At 38.2% G+C, this 17,486-nt stretch overlaps 1 pseudogene; it reads right to left on the bottom strand.

The window, feature by feature from the left end:
* Window positions 1-780: 780 nt before the first annotated feature.
* LOC104210895 (tryptophan--tRNA ligase, cytoplasmic-like) lies at window positions 781-16,741 on the bottom strand (annotated as a pseudogene).
* Window positions 16,742-17,486: the final 745 nt, after the last annotated feature.

Raw genomic sequence — 17,486 nt, 5'->3', positions numbered from 1 at the left:
AAAACACTACTTTCTAAAGACTAAAAGCTAAATATGTAAAAATAATATTTTTTGTGATTTTCTTAATAAAATTAATTCCTATGTGCAAATTGGACCTAAGATGACATGAAATTAAAACGTGACATTTTTATGATTTTTCTATGATTTTAAAATATTAAAAATGCATAAAATGCAACTAAATAAAGAAAAACTTCTAAAATCTATTAAAAATCATTTTTGGTTTATTTTTAGGAGTTATCTTCATGTAGGGCAAAAATCACGTGCTCACAAGCTCACTAAGAATATGACCCTTGATAAGAGGGTGTAGAGGTCGAGGATTAGGGTAGAAGGTTAGCGGGTAGTTTTTTAGTTGCTCACCAATAGTCTTAGTAGCACGCATGTCCCTTTATATTCTTAGACTTTTATTACGTTATATGATTTTGTTCGCCTCAGGTATTGTATTCCATGTTGCTATTATTTGGTACTACTTATCCTTTATCTCCCTATTTTTCTTGTCTCTTCCTTTCTTGATTTTCTTCTTTTTCTTCTTCCCCTTTACGAGCCGGGGATCTATTGGAAACAATCTCTCTACCTGAATTAGGTAGGGGTAAAATCTACGTACGAACTACCCTCCCCAAACCCCACATTTTGGAAACATACTGGGTTTATTGTTATTTTTTATTAAAAATCTCGTTTTTATTGATATGGGTACACATGCGACGCGTGTATCCTAAAACTAGTCTTATAATTGCAGTAACTTTGTGTAAAGGCAGAAAAATGTTCTCCATGGTTCAGATAAACTAACCAGAAAAACAAGAGACTTCATTAAAAATAGGGAAAGGGCCACAAATGCCAGACAAAAAGGGATACAAGTGATTAGAAAACAAATCATGTTAAAGTTACCATCTATGGGGTTGTGGAAGAAAATCTAGTACCTAACCAAACTCGAAGCATTAGGGTCCTCAAAATGTTGTAAATTTCAACGAGAGAATGGAAGAGTAATGCCATCTTCATGACTTTGTTTTTGCAAATATATATAACTGAAATTTACGAGTTATAAAATACATGAAAAAAAGAAATTACAATTAAAGAAGAAACAACTCAGGAAATCGAGAGAAACAATGACTAGTTGCCCCAAGAAAGAACATATCGACGCGACGAAAATTTGCCTATTCAGTTGAACATATTAGGAAGAGGTCTAACGGCCATGAAAGCATCTACCATCTGCAGGAAAGAGCATTCAACAAGCAAGTAAATTAGTGGAATTGAAAACATAAAGAAATAGTAAGAAAAACATAGAGCACGTCGAATGAGAGAGAAGCATAAAAAGGAAAAAGGGATATAGTAATTTGGACCAGCAAAAGATGCACTAAAGAAGAACCTCACAACCCCCTTATTTTTTTTTATCCCTGAGCGCACATAATCGAAGAGGCAGCAAATTGAGTGTTGAAATAACAGTGAAGGAATGTCATGCTCATAAGAGGAGCAATTCACACCCTTAACATATCTAGTGACTTGTCCGAGGAAGAGTAAACACCACTCAGCAACAATGAGTTAGGTAAAGGATCCTATGTAGTAAAAGAAAATGGAGAACTAGCGCTAATTTCAATCTCTGTGTTCACTTAAGCTAGCAGACCAAGCTGTATTTTTTGGCCACTAAAGAGAAAATTATGTCATTTGAAATTGAGATTAGTCAGGACAAATTGACTTGATAATCTAAGGGAATTTGAAATGGAGAATGAGTACTTTAAAATTCGGAAGAGCTAGTTCACTTCAGGTTACACCAGAAGTTACTGTTAGTTACCTCATCAGTCACCAATGCCCTAGCCCGTCGATGTCTTTCAACTAGATCTGTTAGAACTTCAGTGAGCCTCTTTTTCACTTCACCTGTTAGCATACGTCCAGACCCATATTCCTGAAAGCGAGCATATGACCATTATTGGTAACTTCAACTACTGGTTAGTCCTTGTGCGAACTAAATTAAACACCATATGCTGGAGTTCTACCAATGAAAGTTTTGAATTGTAAAGAAATGAGATGACAAAATATGTACACTAACCTCTCTAATGCGTTCAGCTCAGCATCATCGTCCAGGAAAAAGCCAAGATACTTAAATGGTATATCAACCTAGACAATATCCAAGATGAGAGGTTTTACTTTGCTTTCTTCTTCTTTTTCCGTGGGTAAAGATGATACAAAATTTTAGCAATCCAATCGAGAAGAGAACAGGCAGAGACAACCCGCAGTCTCAAGATGCTATATTCAGGCACATACAACAACAACAACAACAACAACCCAGTATAATCCCACTTAGTGGGATCTGGGGAGGGTAGTGTGTACGCAGAACTTACCCCTACCCTGGGGTAGAGAGGCTATTTACAAATAGACCCCAGACGTCATTCCCTCCAAGAACTTCCCACCTTGCTCTTGGGGAGACTCGAACTCACAACCTCTCGGTTGGAAGTGCGGGTTGCTTACCATCAGAGCAACCCCTCTTGTCAAATTCAGGCACATACAATTATTTAATAGAAATGCAAGTCCTAGGAATTAGCAAGTGGGTCCATATAAATTTGGTTACCTCCAAGTCCGCTCCGTACTTTCTGTGCAACTCAATTGAGTCTTGCCCACCAGAGAATGCATATCTGTTTATCTGCACATAGTTACAATTTAAAGGGTCATTTATTCTGCTTTGTAGAGATAAGTTATTTAGCATAGAGTAATCAGTCTGGATAATATCCATCTAGGAAACCTATATAAGAACTTTTAAAGGGAAAGCAAACTCCAATAGCCTCAGTTTCCGGTGTTACCTAGCTCAAAATTACTGTAGTGGGGCTTGACTCCTATGCTAGGGCATAGTACCCCCCCCCCCCCCCAAAAAAAAAAAAAAAAAAAGAAACCCCAACTCTTCCCTCCCCACAAACAAGAACTTTAAAAAGAACACATTGAAGTCTGAGAAGGATAAGTATGGAAAAGCAATTACAGAAAAAATTTCTCACTACTGCAAGTATTGATTGAAGACACTAAGGTAACAAAGATGATTTAACAAGATGGTCCAGCAAAATGCTACAGTTGTCCCAGTAATACAAACAAAAGGCGCAATAGAAAGCTCATATATTGATCGGATAATCTCAAACATCATATAAGGCTGCAAACAGAAGATTCAGTCAGTAAAATCCACAACTTCAAACTGTATAAAGGTGAAGGCACACTTGTGCCATTGATGAGAATTGCCCAAAATCAGACAGTGTAATTCCATTACGATTATTGTTGAAAGTCATCTACTATTTAGAAGTATCTTTAACATCAATTGTATGATAAGGTTCTTCTCAAGAGTGCCCATCATAAATATCATTTTTTACTCAATAGGTTGGAAAGCTTATCCCCACTTTGGGATTACACTGGGTTTTTTGTTGTTGTTGTTGTTGTTGTTGTAGGGTGGAAGCAATTCAATTACAATTATCAATGATAACAATAACAGAAAAGAAAAACACACATTCCACACTCTGTCCAACAGCTATAGTGAGCGCCCAAAATCTCTTCAATTTGCTCATAAGGTATCAACTAAATAAAACTAAAATTCCAACATAGTGCAGGTTCTTCATCTAAAAGGCATTGAAGGTCAAAATACACTATCAAGCACAGCAACAGCAATTGCTCACATTTATAGACAGGGAAACTTCTTAACATCTAGGATTGGAACCATAGAGTAACTTGACTAAATCCAAGATCTCACCCTAGCTTCTTAACTTCTCCCCTATCTTAACTTATTTTATTTTATTTTATTTATTTGTTTAATTACTGGTAGCTGAAACCTGATCAGTAGCTAACCAAATGTTGAAATGGGTTAATTTTTTTGAGAAGGTAACAGATTTCATTATATTAAAAGATAGTCCTTAGCACAAAGACTGTGCTAAGGAGTAAAACCAGGGTTACAAGACCCAAAAAGTTGCAAAAACAATCTTGTAACAGCTACAAGGAACCAATGAAATCTTCTAGAGAATCTACATCTTATACAAGGTCCCATGTTGAAATGGGTTATTAATGTGTATGGAGATAGCGAGAGAGTAGAGATGGATTATTAATTGTTAAATCTTATTAACAGAGTTTATTAGGCAGAGAGGAATGTATTGCTCTGTTGGATCTCTAGAGCACAGAGAAATGTGTGTTACTTGGCATGGTTGGCGGCAGTGAATAGTATTTCAGTGAACGAGCAGAACCTGTGCTCTGATACCAGTTGTTGGGAATAAACCCCTTACCAAAATAATATTCACGGTAATAAAGCGGAATAATAATGTAGCACCGAGATACGGTAATTAACAAGAATAAAAGAGTAACAATGACACCAAAATTTTTACGTGGAAAACCCTTCTGAATAAGGGAAAAAAAACCACGACCCCGAGAGGAGCAACTGATATCACTATAGTAAGGAATTTTACAACTTTGTAGGTCGGAGGTAAATACTCCAAAGACCACTACAACACTCAAAAGAAATAACCCTCTTTTGATATTCCCACCTCACTACAATATCGCTCACTCTCTATTTTCCTCACAGACTATTTTCTTATACCTTGTCTGTGAAACCTCACTCTTTCTTTCTCTCTTTGTTGGTGTGTAGAAATGAGAGTTGAAGCTCTCCTTTTATAGCCAAAGCTTCACCCTCTAAAGCCTACAATATTTGACAATTTACACACACTTTTCACAATTCAACAAAGTTGGCTACCAAACCAAAGAAATTCAACAAGGTTGGCTACCAAACCAAACTAATTCAACAAGGTTGGCTACCAACCAAACCAAGTCAACAAGGTTGGCTACCAAACCAAAGAAAACTCTTATTAGGCACATGCCTAATACTTCTTCAATGAGATGGACATCATCAATCTCCCCCTCCAGTCTCATTCATCTAGAGGAGGTAGCACTGTCTTCTAGTTTGAGTGCATGCCGACAAGTTCTTTGCATAGCTCGAACTTGTTCCTTGGTACCACCTTGGTCAGCATATCTGCGGGATTCTCACTTGTAGAAATCTTCAAGACTTTTAGAGATTCATCATCTACCATTTCTCGAATCCAATGATATCTCACATCAATGTGTTTGGTCCTTGCATGGTACATAGAGTTCTTGCTAAGGTCTATTGCACTTTGACTGTCACAATAGACGACATACTCCTTCTGATGCAATCCAAGCTCTTGAAGGAATCGCTTGAGCCATATCATCTCCTTGCCAGTTTCTGTAGCGGCAATGTACTCTGCTTCAGTTGTTGAAAGTGCAACGCACTTCTGCAACTTAGACTGCCATGATATAGCTCCCCCTGAAAATGTAAATAAATATCCAGTAGTAGATTTTCTGTTGTCAATGTCACCTGCCATATCAGCATCTGTATAGCCCTTCAAGATTGGATCAGATCCTCCAAAGCACAAACAATCTCCCGTGGTACCTCTCAGGTACCTGAGTATCCACTTGACTGCTTCCCAATGTTCCTTTCCAGGATTTTCAAGAAACCTGCTGACAACACCAACTGCGTGAGCAATATCTGGTCTAGTACATACCATTGCATACATCAAGCTTCCGACTGCTGAAGCATAAGGAACTTTAGCCATGTTCCCTTTCTCCTCCACTGTTGTAGGACACATCTTCTTACTCAACTTTAGATGACCAGCAAGAGGTGTGCTGACTGGCTTAGCATTCTTCATGTTGAAGCGTTCTAGTACACGTTCAATGTACTTCTCCTGAGATAGCCACAACTTTCTACTTGTTCTCTCTCGAACTATCTTCATCCCTAGAATTTGTTGTGCTGGGCCCAAGTCCTTCATATCAAATGACTTGGACAGATCTCCTTTCAACTTTGCTATCAACCCCTTGTCTTTTCCTTTCTTCTGTTCGAAGCCTTTAACCACCAATCGAGCTTTGTATCTGACCAGCTTGCCATCTCCATCTTTCTTGAGTTTAAAGACCCATTTGCATTTGAGTGGTCTTTTACCCTTTGGAAGTTCAACCAGCTTGTATGTGCCATTTTTCTGGAGAGATTCCATCTCTTCTTGCATAGCTTTCATCCACTGGTTCTTTTCTGGATGGGACAACACCTCCTTAAGACTTTCTGGCTCCCCCTCATCACTGATGAGGACATACTCTGTGGAAGGGTACCTGCGTGACTCTACCCTTGGCCTCTCTGATCTCCTCAGAGGTTGAGGTTGTTCTTCTCCCTGAGTGGGGTGCTCCACTTCCTCGACACCTTCATCAAGTTGCTCCCCCTGCTCAATAACCTCACCAGGTTGCTCCCCCTGCTCGGCAACCTCGTCGGTCGTACTTTCTGCACTTGTGGGATTGTTAGAAGTAGAAGGAATAGTAACAAAGTTAGGAATTATACCATTCTTCGCCTTTTCTGACATATCAGCAGCAGTTCCAACTTCACTTTCTCGGAAGACTACATCTCTACTTCTGATGACCTTCTTCTTTACAGGATCCCACAGTCTGTACCCGAACTCTTCATCTCCATATCCGATAAATATGCAGGGAATAGATTTATCATCCAGCTTTGTTCTCTGCTCTTTTGGTACATGTGCAAAAGCTCTGCAACCGAACACCTTCAGATGCGAGTAGGACACCTCCTTGTTGGTCCAGACTCTCTCTGGGATTTCAAACGCCAACGGAACTGATGGACTCCTATTGATCAGGTAACAGGCTGTCTGAACTGCTTCACCCCAGAATGACTTAGGCAGTTTAGCCATTCTGAGCATGCTTCTCACCTTCTCCACAATGGTGCGGTTCATCCTCTCGGCTACGCCATTGTGCTGTGGGGTTCCAGGAACTGTCTTTTCATGTCTGATCCCATGACTTGAACAATACTCTTCAAATTCCCTTGAAGTGTACTCACCTCCATTGTCACTTCGGAGACGCTTTAGCTTTCGACCCGTCTCCCTTTCTACTAGAGCATGAAACTTCTGGAAAACTTGAAACACCTGATCTTTGGTTTTCAAAATATAAACCCATAATTTTCGTGAAGCATCATCAATAAAAGTAACAAAATATTTGTTACCGCCCATTGATTCAATTTCCATTGGGCCGCAAACATCAGAATATACTAAATCAAGTATATTCAATTTTCTTTCAGACGATGTCTGAAATGAGACTCTATGCTGCTTACCAAATAAACAGTAGTCACAAGGTTTTACAGTTGTACCTTTGGCATAAGAAATGAGTGATTTCTTGGCAAGAATCTGCAATCCCTTCTCGCTCATATGACCCATTCTTTTGTGCCATAAATCTACAGAAATCTCATCTTGTGCCGCGTTCAATTCACCTTGGCATATTTCTGCATTTGTCCTGTACAACGTGCCACGAGCAACTCCCTTTGCAATCACCAATGATCCCTTAGTGAGTCTCCACTTTTGATTTGCAAAATAACTCTCGTATCCATCTCGGTCTAAAGCAATTCCCGAGATCAAGTTCATCCGCAAATCAGGTACATGCCGCACATCCTTTAGAACCAATGTGCATCCGACATTTGTCTTGATACAAATGTCACCAATCCCCGCAATCTTTGAGTAACTTGTGTTACCCATTTTCACTGTGCCGAAATCACCTGCTACATATCTGCAAAAAAGATCTCTTACCGGTGTGGCATGGTGAGATGCCGCTGTGTCAACCACCCATTCCGACTCTGGACCTGACAGGTGCATGCATTCCTCTTCCTCATTTATAAAGAGGACAACATTATCATTATTTTGCACCATGGCGGCTGTGTTGTCGTCATTCTTCTGGCCACTGGTTTCACCTTTGCCCTTCCTTGGATTTGGGCAATCTCTTTTGAAGTGACCTGGTTGATTACAGTTGTAGCAATTTCTGACTCTTGATTTGGATCGGTTCTTTGACTTCCCACGAGCTCCGGATCTACCATAGTTGTTCGAACTCCTTTGATAACTCCTGCCTCTACCTTCTGTGATGAGAGCCTGTCCTTGATTTTCAGGCTTCTTTCTCATCTTCTCATTGAGTAGAAGAGCCGATGTGACATCTTTCAACTCAATAGTAGTCTTACCGTGCAGGATGGTTGTTGCCAAGTTATCGTACGAAGATGGCAACGAGTTCAATAGCAAGATGGCTTTATCTTCTTCCTCGATTTTCACTCCGAGGTTGGCAAGCTGTGTGATTAGTCCGTTAAACACATTTAAATGTGACAAAAAATTCGTACCTTCACTCATGTGTAGGGCGTATAACTGCTTCTTCAGGTACAATTTATTTGTCAGCGTTTTGGACATGTATAGGCTTTCCAACCTTGTCCAAATTCCTCGTGCAGTGTCTTCATCAATGATGTTATTTACCACATCATCTGATAAGTGCAACCTAATTGCACTAGCAGCTCTTTCATCCAAGTCAGCCCAATCCTCAGCTTTCATGGTATCAGGCTTTTTGGAATCAACATCTAGAACCTTGTGTAATCCTTGTTGGATGAGCAGATCTCTCATCCTTCTTTGCCATGTTGAGAAACCGTTATCTCCGTTGAATTTTGCTACCTCGTACTTTACTCCGGACATTTTTATTTTTTCACCAAGTATAGTACTACCGACAGTGAATAGTATTTCAGTGAACGAGCAGAACCCGTGCTCTGATACCAGTTGTTGGGAATAAACCCCTTACCAAAATAATATTCACGGTAATAAAGCGGAATAATAATGTAGCACCGAGATACGGTAATTAACAAGAATAAAAGAGTAACAATGACACCAAAATTTTTACGTGGAAAACCCTTCTGAATAAGGAAAAAAAAACCACGACCCCGAGAGGAGCAACTGATATCACTATAGTAAGGAATTTTACAACTTTGTAGGTCGGAGGTAAATACTCCAAAGACCACTACAACACTCAAAAGAAATAACCCTCTTTTGATATTCCCACCTCACTACAATATCGCTCACTCTCTATTTTCCTCACAGACTATTTTCTTATACCTTGTCTGTGAAACCTCACTCTTTCTTTCTCTCTTTGTTGGTGTGTAGAAATGAGAGTTGAAGCTCTCCTTTTATAGCCAAAGCTTCACCCTCTAAAGCCTACAATATTTGACAATTTACACACACTTTTCACAATTCAACAAAGTTGGCTACCAAACCAAAGAAATTCAACAAGGTTGGCTACCAAACCAAACTAATTCAACAAGGTTGGCTACCAACCAAACCAAGTCAACAAGGTTGGCTACCAAACCAAAGAAAACTCTTATTAGGCACATGCCTAATACTTCTTCAATGAGATGGACATCATCAATCTCCCCCTCCAGTCTCATTCATCTGAAAATGCAGATAATCTCCTATTGCACTGTCAAGTGACTACTCGTTTATGGAGGGTGGTCCTTAATTTGTTTGGGGTGGAATGGGTGATGTCAGGCACAGTAAAAGAAGCATTGCATAGTTGGGCTCATAGGAGGGTAAAGAGAAGTCTGAGGGCTTGGATTCTTGCCCCATTAGCAATCATGTGGGTTATTTGGAAAGAGATAAATAGGATGCCTTTTGAAGGGGTGGAACAAGATTTTGTAAAATTACAAAGTAGTCTTTTGTTTCTAGTTTCTTTTTGGTGTACTTATGAGATCCCAACTTGTATAGAGGATAGGGCCTCTTTTATTGAGAATCATATTTCGGTGTAGGTTCTCTTCTTTTTGGCATACAGCTTGTATATGGGGGCTTCCCCAATTGTAATAATTATTACCTTTATAAAAAAAAATCTGTGTAATGTGTTAGATACCAAAAATAAGAGAGCAGCAAAAGAACAAAGCATATCCTTCCTAAGCATGTAGGGGTTCTAACAAATCTAGAACTGCCAACTCATTATACGGTGATGAATGTGAGATGTGTAAAGTATATTTTTTCGGAAGGAATTATTTTCTGAGAAGGTGTGTAATAATACAGTTCACATCATAAAAAACCCCAACCTTGTTTTTTATCTCTTTTGCTGAATCGGTCACATAAATGGCAGAATTTGGATCACTAGCAGACATTTTTCCATTCTCCCCCTGCAAATGTTCAACAAAATGTAGAATATTAACAGAAAGGCAATGCAGAAGAATTTTTACAAGCAGACCCATTAAAAATCAGAAGCTGAAACAACAAACTAATTTGACAAGTAACAAGGATGAGAAACAGTTGTATTTCTACTTATTTGAAAATAATACAGATTACAAGCATGGAGGTGGCCACATCAGAAAAAGAACAAAGATGAAATGAAATAACCATTATATAGTTAGTAATCCATTTCAATTAAGTTGGAACTTAAGAATCATCTGCAATTGCACTAATTAAGAACCAACTGGGAAGAGCGTGAAAGTGGTAAAAAGAAAGGGAAAAATGAAAAGAAAATACAGATTTTATTTGACATTTTGGAAATATGAAAGATGATTTATTAGTCAACACACATTTCCATCTGTTAGTAGAAGACAACATTTATATGGAGACTATTTGTAATATGGACAACAATGGTTCTAGCAAACAGTGTTCCAACTAGGACGAATCCTTTTTGAAAAAGTTATTGAAGATTTGGGGCTTTGCTTGACTGAATTGAACATCTAACAAGGAAATTCTTTCTTCAGTTTCCTTGGGGACTGTCTTCCACAGGCTTTATGGAATTTTCATTAAACAGTTTTTTGTAATCCAGAGCTAACATTCTGAATAGATTAGCTTGGTCTCTTATTTTGTAACTTGTTAGCTTCCTGCTATAGCACAGACAAATGTAATGAAGCTAACAACACCTCTTTTGTACAATTTGCATCTTCTTGATGCCAGCAATGAATCTACTTACTTCATCAACAAACAAAAAAAATGTTAATATCGATTGAGAAGTTGATGTGTTACAGTAAGCTTAAGTGTTTTTAACTTCTTTTCATATCAATTCTATGCAGGAGGCAACTCGTTTTCCTAGTCGAGAAATACTTCTCTAGCATGAAGAATCACAATCCAGATGCTAGGCACAAGCAGAATTCCAGGGAGAGAATAAAGCTTTCAGGAATGCTGCATTACTCGGTCTATACAAAAATTAAATAAGTAAATGAACAAACTAAATTTATGTTGTACAGGTCTATGACCAAAATATGCTACATTTATTGGTCTCTAAGCTATGACGAAGCACAAGCAGTGAACTGCAATTTTTTGTCAATCAGAAAGGTGAGAAGTTAACAGTTCCAACTTAGATGCTGAAATACTCATATATAACCAGAATGAAGCACCAAAGCAGAACATTGCTTTCATTTGTAAGAAATTAGGGTCTAAAGAATGTCGCACCTCAAAAGGATCATACCACAGGGCACTGGCAGGTGCTTTAGATTCCAGAATGATGGGTACGGGAGAACGATGGGTACGCGATAATGATTCTATCTAAATGTTTGATTATTGATGACGTAATATCTTTTTTTAACTATAGTAGTGTCCGGGCCAGCTTGCAGCAAGAAAAGTTAAAACCTTGTAGCAACAAGAAGTTGATGACGGATAAATAAATGTAATAGAACAAATTACTAATTAACTGTAAAAGGCGAAGTCACAGAAGTATCATCATAGTGAAACTTCATTGTATTTGTAACAGAACTAATATTGTTCAGTCACTGGTCTATAAGGAAGGAAAAAAACCTGAAGGGCAGGAAAGAAAGATGATTCAATCAAAGCAGGCTTGTGATAACCTATCCGGGGAGCGACATCTCGAGTCATTCGGAAATAAGGATCCTGAAAAATCATTTACCTATGTTAGTTTTTCAGTAGAGGGGGGGGGGGGGAATCTATCAATAATGAAGATCATGGCAGACATTGCAGAGAGAAAAAAGAAAGACATGAAGCAGCAAAACCTCAGCATGATTACATCTTTTTTTTTAAGTAACATGATATTGTCTATCTATCATCTAACCAGTTTAATTTCAAGCAAACTAGGAGATTTCCGGCTCATGTGACCTACTTAATTAAGCAGATCCGCATCAAAGCTTGAACTTGCTAAATGATGTATCAATAAGCACATCCCATGAACTAGCCAATTTACAATTGTTAAAGAGTATTTGAGCGTAACTGCAAGGTTAAGAAGTATAGTTGAATCAACATTCATACTAAAAAAATTAATCCTTTTCAGAATCAGGGAGAAATTAATCTTATATATTGTTGTTATTTTTATTACGCATTTTTATGGTACTAATATATCATCTCCTATTGCTTTTTGAGCCGAGGGTCTCCTGGAAACAGCCTCTCTACCCTTCCGGGTTGGGGTAAGGTCTGCGTACATATTACCCTCCCCAAACCCCACTTGTGGGATTATACTGGGTCATTGTTGTTGTTGTTGTAAAATCAGGGAGAAAAGTAACATAGTTCACAATTCTTGAGCAGAGATCAACCAAAGATCGTACTTGTATTTAGAAAAAGCATCAAACCATCTCTCTGTTTTTCATTTTGTTTTACCGTCACATAGACAAAAAAGAAAAGTTACTCTGTATTTGATCAATATTCATTTTATATGATCTCATATTTACAACAGTTCTTTGTCTGCCAACTTCTAGAAAAATATAACGAGACAATAACTTGAATCCTAGAAATATTATACCATCATTTGAACAGGAATATGACATGGCCCATCCGGCATTTTCCTTTGACAAGTCAAATATCTTTAGTAGAACATGTTGAAGAGCATCATCTATCCAGTCAATTCAGTTCCAAACTTGGAAGAGCTTGCGGAAGTAATGTGTTGTAAGGTGGGCTCTTTCCCTAAAACATATCTTGGTCTTCCACTAGGAGCTAGACACAAAGCTCTAGGTATTTGTAATGAAGTAATTGAAAATTTTGAAAAAAATGGCTTCCTGGAAAATGCAGTATCTCTCTTTGGGTGGTAGAATTACACTCATCAACAATGTGTTGGATAGCATTCCTACCTACTTCTTATCCCTGTTTCCAACCCCAGCAAAGGTTCAGAGGAGACTTGATCAATTAAGAAGAGATTTTCTATGAGAAGGATTTAGTTAAACTCACAAATTCCATCTGGTTAAATGGCCTCCTCAAAGTGCATGGAGGGTTAGGAAAAAAAGATCTCACTTTACACAACAAGAGTTTGTTAATGAAATGGCACCAGAGGTACAACATGAACAACCCGGGCTGTGGAAAGTTGTAATACAAGCAAACTATGGGGTGGCAAATAACTGGTGTACTAGACAAAGTAGACTGCCACATGGTTCTAAGCCATGGAAACACATTTCAAAGTTATGGGGTGACTTCCAACTCAAGCCATCATTCAAGCTTGGGAATTCTCATATTTCTTTCTGAAAAGACAGATGGTTAGGGACAGAGATTCTGAAAGACGAACACCCCAAGTCTATTTTTACCAGCCAGCAACAAGGAATCCACTATTGGCAAGATAACGCAAGGGCACTGCAGTTCAGAAGAGATATCCAAGACTGGGAACTAAATGAACTGCTGAGATTGCTTTCAAAATTATCAAATATTAACATCAACCCTCAGGTGAAGGACAAGCTGGAATGGGGGGCTTCCAAAGATAGAACCTATACTGTCAAAAGAGGATATAACAATCTATGCTCCAATAAAGAGCTGATTGACAAATGGACATGGCAGCTTATATGGAGAACCAAACTCCCTATAAAAGTAATTGGTTTTATCTGGACAAGCCTATATGAAGCCTGCCTTACTCAAGACAACCTCAGTAGAAGAAGCATTCCGACAATGAACGGATGTTTTATGTTTTATGTGCCAGGAGGAATTTGAGAGTGAGACATTTGTTTCTCATTGCACGGTAGCAACTGACATATGGAACATGTTTTTATCAGTTTTTGGACTTGATTGGGTCATGCTTTACAGTATCAAGGATGTTTATGAGTGCTGGTGCTCATGGAGAGTTGGGAAATCCATCAAGAAAACTTAGCAAATGGTGCCTGCTTATATTTTTTGGTGCATCTGCAATGAGAGGATTTCAACTCCTAATCAATCTCTTTTTTCTTATTTGCACCGGGTGTATGTGTCTCTTCGAGCCCCGTCTAATCCCGGGGGTGCACAGGCCCTCGGCAAGGAGTTTCCCGCAAGTGCACCACGGTTAATTCAGGTTTTACCTAGTCCGATGGCCCTCAGAATTGTTTGCACCCAGTAGGTTTCGAACTTGAGACCTTGAAAGGGAGCAAACCCCAAGGCTCAAGTCAACCCCAGGTTTTACCAAGTCCTAATCACTCTCTTAAAGCAACTTGTCTAATTAATTTATTTATTTAGTTGGTTCAACCAGGCCCCTGTAACAAGTTTTGAATTTTTTGGATTGTGCCTGTAGTTATGCAGGCCTCTGTAACTAGTTTTGAATTTTTTTGGATTGTGTCTGTAGTTATGCAGTAAGTTTTTGTATATGAGCAGCCACACTTTTGTTGTATATTTTTTGCTATGCATCTTCTTGATGGCATTTAATGAAATTTTCTTACTTCATAAAAAAAAGATATTCATAAAGATGTTGCCAACTTAACAATAGTGCAGAATGTGTACAATCAATAAAAGCCTCTCAATAAAACATATAAATCAATCAAAGTAGAGCTCTTTACATGAGCTCAATGGTTTCTATCATAGTGGATGTTATAATTGGGATGTTATGAGGAGATCCTTGATGCCAATCAAGAATGCTTCCAATGATTGGGAAATAACCATCACTTTCAGACAAAAAACACCCATCCGACTAATATATAACCAAAACTATTTTGTTGACAACAAAACATATTGCTCCATTATAATAATTGCAAAACAAATTGCTTAATCATTCAAATATAATTAGAAATTATAAGGAATCACATATCAAAAAAATTGAAGAAATCCGACAAAGAAATATAGGAGCAAGAACAAACCTGGTCTATGGCACATGGAATCAAGCAGCGAATGTTATCATTGCCAGAAAACAGATGAGGAAATGAACTTAGGAAGGATGGAACAGCCTGCAATTTTGTTATTCACCTGTCTAAGTTTCTCTATCATTCTAAACCCAATTCAAATTCCTCAATTTTGAGCAGAGGACGAGTCCATATAAAATTAAAAGCAAGCTACTATTCAGCTTTTTCTTTTTTGGTGTGTGTGTGTGTGTTTTGAGGGTTGGGGGGATATAATGTATACTATTCCACCTTCTTCAGGCTCTCAACTTATCTATTTGACATGAAAATAAGAAAACAAATATGAAACATAGGCACATATACTTCACTAACTTTGGTATTACAACAAAATCTAAAAAAGTATTAGAGTAAGTTAATAGAAAGACTATGGCTATCACATTGAGGAGGAGGCTACCTGAACTGGTGGAAAACTAACTTTCCCAATGTGATCTTCACCTGTGAAACCAAAAATGCCAACCACCTGAAAAACAAACCGCATAGCGTAATAGGTCAAAAGCCTCTTAACATAAGATGCTCCTGTGGATGTAAAATAAGCAGAAATCACCTTATTGTATGTGACACATTTTGCAACCTTCACCATGTTCTTGTAAAAGGCACTATGCAAAAAATTCTTGTTAGAAACGGACCATAAAACTATGTAAATACAACTCCTGGAGCTGTACACACAGAGCATAAAGAAAACACAAGTTGATTGCATCCTTGTACGACTACGACCACTTAAATTCTACTTATGACAACAACAACAACCCAGTGGAATCTCACAAGTGGAATCTGGGAAGGGTAATGTGTACACACGCCTTACCTCTGCCTTATGAAGGTGGAGAGGCTATTTCCGATAGACCCTTTGCTCAAAATTAAATTCTACTTATGACATAACATGTAAAGCTAAAAATTCCATTCTAAAAGGCAACTTTCAGTCTAATCACTTCCATAGCAACAAATAGAAACATGAAGACCAAATAATATATTCACCTCCTCTCCCCGCCCCCTAAAGAAAAGATATTGTTACATTGAGGACACTTCCCATAAAAAAAATCCCAACTCTCATGTCATGCTGTATCAGTTGCTTCAATCATCTGTTAGATATTATTTTCGACTGTTTAACGCAAAATATCACCAAAACAGAATCTTTATACTGTATACAGCTCCTTGTATGATTACCGTATGTATACTTGCTTACCTACTAAACACTGAAAAATATCAAAAAAGGATTCTCATTCCAAACACAATCAGGGAAAAAACAAAGTTACTTACCCACCAACATAATCGAAATCAGAGAAAATGAAAGTCTTGGAAACATCAATCCACACGCTATAATATCTTTAGCATTCTCACGAGCAAGTCTTTGGCTTTCTTCCACGGACAAATTCTTCCACATACATTTCTCATCATCTGTCAATTGTATTACTAGCGGCACTTTAAATGCATCCTGCAAATATCTAAATACAACAAAAACAAAATAAATTCACACAAAAAAAAAACTTCTTTTAAAAAAATTTACAATCAAGTCCTCCCAATTAATTTAATTACTTTGTGAACATGAAGGGGATAAGGTGACCCAAATGCAAGGCTTCAGAGGAAGGTCCTCTGCCAGTATATAGATAGAACTTTTGCCTTTTTTCATAAGCGTCCAATATATCGTTGAAATCACGATGAGCGAAGAAAACTCCGTGGCGGAGGAAAACGTGAGCCAGCCGATTCGTGAGGCGTTGAACACGCTGGATTAAGGATTCGTCGAGCCTCTGGCAACCGAATTTATCGATTAATTTATCGTAGTCAATCTTGCCGCCGTCTTTTGCTGATACTTCCCATGGGTTCAATACTTGCTCCTCCTCTTCCACCACCTCTTTCGCCTCCTCCCTTTTCTCCATTGTTGTTGTCACACCTCCTTTTTCACTACACCTGCAAGGGCATAAATGAGTTTTTCCAATTAAAGGACAATCGAAATAGGATTTATTTAAAGAATTTCAGAGTCGCCACTTGGGAGATTTATGGTGTCCCAAGTCACCGGTTGAATCCCGAATCGAGGAAAATATTGACTTTGTTTAATAGTCTTCCGAGTGAGGAATTCTGTTAACCCGGGAGAAGGTGTTAGGCATTCCAGAGTTCCGTGGTTCTAGCACGGTCGCTCAACTGTTATATCTGGCTTAGTTATCTGATTTTAAAACATTTTGAACCTATGTGCCAATTTTAGCTTTTAACCGCTTTTATTCGATTTTTTAAAAGAAAGTTGAACATTGTTTAAAACGTGCCTTTGGATGGCGTCACATGAAATGCACCCGCAATCTTGAACACATTTTATTTAACGTTGTGGGATTTGATTTGGGTCACATGAAATGCACACCCGAGTTTAAGAAAGTAAATTATTAAAATACGCGGCTAAAGCAACTACGCGTTTACAATTTGCGAGGGCCATGGAATTTACTAAATGGCACACCTCAAATTCTAAGGACAAAACAAGATTAATCAAATGAGGCCCGTGCAATTGTCATTTTTGTTCAGCACGGTACACCTCTAATTCTAATTTAAAAGAGAACTACATTTGGAGGACCGTCAACTTTCAAACCCCTTTTATTTATTTAAGGACAGTGTTTTGGAGAGCGCGAAGCGCAAAAAAGCGACAAGGGCTCGCTTCGCTTCAAAA

The sequence above is a fragment of the Nicotiana sylvestris genome, chromosome 1 (assembly GCF_000393655.2).
Source record: "Nicotiana sylvestris chromosome 1, ASM39365v2, whole genome shotgun sequence".
In the NCBI taxonomy this organism is placed as follows: Eukaryota; Viridiplantae; Streptophyta; class Magnoliopsida; order Solanales; family Solanaceae; genus Nicotiana; species Nicotiana sylvestris.
Note: the sequence above shows the minus strand (reverse complement) of the source record. Positions and strands in the feature narration are given on the sequence as shown.